Source organism: Saccostrea cucullata, unplaced genomic scaffold (assembly GCF_032062105.1).
Source record: "Saccostrea cucullata isolate Sc308-1 unplaced genomic scaffold, CSIRO_AGI_Scuc_v1 ctg13326, whole genome shotgun sequence".
In the NCBI taxonomy this organism is placed as follows: Eukaryota; Metazoa; Mollusca; class Bivalvia; order Ostreida; family Ostreidae; genus Saccostrea; species Saccostrea cuccullata.
In genome coordinates, this window is record NW_026920546.1 from 42 (window position 1) to 3,546 (window position 3,505).

The 3,505-nt window shown below is 32.6% G+C and overlaps 1 long non-coding RNA gene across 1 annotated transcript; it reads right to left on the reverse strand.

Annotated features, from left to right (window-relative positions):
• Positions 1-427: 427 nt before the first annotated feature.
• LOC134250802 (uncharacterized) lies at positions 428-617 on the reverse strand. Its single transcript, XR_009988604.1, has 2 exons — positions 581-617; positions 428-495 (listed from the first exon to the last, which is right to left on the reverse strand). It is a non-coding gene; the product is annotated as an uncharacterized LOC134250802 (long non-coding RNA).
• Between the last annotated feature and the right edge of the window lie 2,888 nt (positions 618-3,505).

Sequence of the window (3,505 nt, forward strand, 5' to 3'; positions counted from 1 at the left end):
TACAAGTCCAGTATGCTTGACTTTATTCTAATAACGGGACACATATCATAAACTTACTTATCTTTGGGAGGTATCTGTCAAATCATTTACCTACCTTAAAGATCATGTGTTCTATTTAGCATCTTAGCATAGACGTATTCATTAATATTCAGAAATTTAGAGATACTGTATAAGAAGTCTGAATTTGCAGCACCAGCTCGTATTACAGCATAAACACTGCAGAGAAAATTCGAACTATATAACAACATTACCATCACAGTACCCCGCATCTGTGTTTTTACCTCTGTATCTCTGCCATAGGGCATCGAGTTTCTTTTTGTCGACGGAAGATCTGGGTTCGCTACTATAGCGATCAGGGTTTTGAAAGAAATTGTCAACAGCAACATCGAGTTTCCAATCGTGAGCTCCTAGGCAGTTGATTGCTGACTTTTCTCCCGTTTGTGTGAAGGCAATAAATTGCCTCACTTTGTCTTTCTGGGAACTTTTCAACTTGTGCTACAAAATCGAATAATAAAAATATCACTTTAACAGTACAGATAGATCTCAATATTAATAATCGTATCGTTTTCCATTTCCTTACCATTTCAGATATTACTCCATAGTCTAGGGTCAAGAAGGTTATCGCGCATGCGTTAGAAATACTTGTAAACACAACTGCCTTTTCAGGAAAAATGCTTACACAAAGCACATTTTTGTGGGTTCTTTATTGTTTTTTTTCAGTTAAATTATTCTGAATTAATTCCCTATTAAGGAAATATGCCACTGTTTTGAGTCTTTTAAATTTTCATGATGAATATACATACATCCAATAATTTGACTTTTTTTCTCAAATAAATTAAAAGTATATAATTTTTTTTTTAATATGAACTTTCTCACATGCTGATCCGGCCTGCACAACAAGATAGGTAAGTAAGATAATTAATCAAAGTAAAAATTGTTTTGTACAAATAATATGAACAGATTCATTAAGTTTATTTAGTTTTCTTAAAATAAAATTTATCTGCATGATAATACTGAAAAGTATACTTTAATCACTGGCGTAGCAAGGCGCAAAATGAAGTGCATGTTCAAAAAGAAAGGAGGTCTATGAGCGCTTTTTAATCAATACGTTTATAATTAATGCTTTTAATTTATTACCTGGAAAGAGTATATATTAATATTTTCTTTATTATCAACATTTTCAAAGTTCGACTTTCAATTATGTGATATTAATTTCTATAAAAAGGCTACGAATATTGTATAAAGTTGAAAATATATACACGTTTGGTTAACATATCATGTCAAAATTCATAGATATGCAATTAATCCAGATACATCATAATAGTGCATTTAAAGGGGGGTGGGGGTGCAAAGGCTAACTTGTTACAAAACAGATAGTATTTTAATGTTGAAAATGTTCTCATTAAAAGGGTTGCGATGATTAATAATGTGATGATAATTTTTTTTGGAATTAGTTGGAATCGAAATCATCAGGGACCTATATACTAAGTATATAGGTCCCTGAAATCATATGTATGGAACGCCATCACTGCCTTATAGCATAAAACTATGCATTCATTATGTCAATCTATCATTACGTGATGTGAACATATCTTTACGTTATATCATTTTTTTATGGGGTGATGTAAAAATATCTTTACATCATGTCAATGCTGCATTACATGAAGTAAACACATTCTTCCATTATGTCGGCACTTTATAACTTGAAGACCAAAGTTCATTATGTGAAGTGAAAATATGTTTACATTGTGTTAAAACTTAATTACGTGAAATGAATGTTTCTTTATATCATTTCATTTCTTTAATATGTGAGGCCAAAATTGCATTACGTCAAGTTAAGCGTTTTACATGTGTTCTATGATTAAATTTTTCATTACATTTAGTCAAAGTCCATTCCCTTTTGTGAGTGTATATTTCTATTATAACAAAGCATTATTACGTGATGTTAATGTATCTTTATTTTATGCCGAGGTCATCACAATCGAATGTGAGGTGAATACATCTTACCTATATGTCAGTTATTTATTACGTGATGTAAAAAGGTTAATAACATAATGTGAACATATATTATGGAGACAGTCACGGCGTTCCATATTATATCAACACTTTATTACGTTATGTAAAAACTCCATTCCTTTATGTGGATATTTAATAAGAATATGTTAACTCTTTCTTATGTGATTTAAAACTTTACATCTTTACATTGTGTTAATTCTTTATCATGTTGATTACAAATGTTCATTACCCGCTGTTAAATACATTTACATTATGTCAAGGTTGATAACCGTGTTTTCAGGACTGGGAAGGGGGGGGGGGGTCCTGATTAATTAGGACGAATTACAGACACATTATATGAGGGGGGGGGGGGGGGGGGGTAGGGGTCTGAATTCCTCTTTTTTCCGACATAACTTTATCATAGAAAATGTTCATTGAAATTCAGTCCCACTTTTTGCTGAAGTATAAGGGTAATGTAGTATATTTGGAATTTTTTTAAGAACTGATCGAAGTTGGACCCCCCCCCCCTCCTTTCACCCGAAATAAGATTTTCGAGTTTGGATTTATTTTTCGCTTTTTTTGTACGTTTTTTTCTGGCTGACAAACCTCCCCCAGTTTTCAAAAACGATGCAACGTCCACTGGAATTAGTAATTTTTCAACCATTCCAGGACCAGAATTCTGTTACAAAAATCTACGTTTTCACTTAAATTAACACGGGCTCATATCAGTTGCGATCTTCTGTTCTTGAAAGGAGTAGCTATAGGGGGACGATATGGTGTCTAAGTTGGGGACCAGGGGGTGAAAGCCCGAAAGCTCTCAGGCTTTAGATTTTTTTTATAAAACGTTTCAACTTATTTCAGTTATACTTTATGTAAAACTAATGCAATGTCCTACAAAGTAAAATCAATTGATTAATTTCATGCATATTTTGGTCACTAAAGATGGGGGGGGCGGGATCCTCCCATTCCCCACCGACCCACCAGTGCACGTATGAAATACGATGTATTTACACTTTTTTTTTTAAAAAAAGGAGGGTTAAAGACTGATAAAAAGCTTAGGACAGTGTTTTGTAGTTAGATCAGAAGTTTCGGACTTCTCAAATCGTCAATAAAGATTCCATGGGAACATGATCCTATTTTTAATTTAACCTGATATTTAATTAAGGATTAATTAAGTCTTGTGTATAATTTAATATTTGATACGTTTAATTTAAATCATTTGCAAGTTTAACATATGTGCATGTAATACTAGTATTGAAAACACAAAAACGAACTTTTAGGCATAACCTAAACCTTACGTCACATAATAAAGAGTTGAAATATTCTAAGATATACTGACAAGAGGCTAAGCATTTTAGACACAATGTAGAGATACAATGGCATAACATAATAATGATTTGTCAAAAAGTAAGGGAAAATTGACATCATGTAATAGATCCCCGGCGTCATGTAGCATATTGATGACACAAGATAGTAAAGAATTGGCCACATGTGACAATTTTTTTCACAT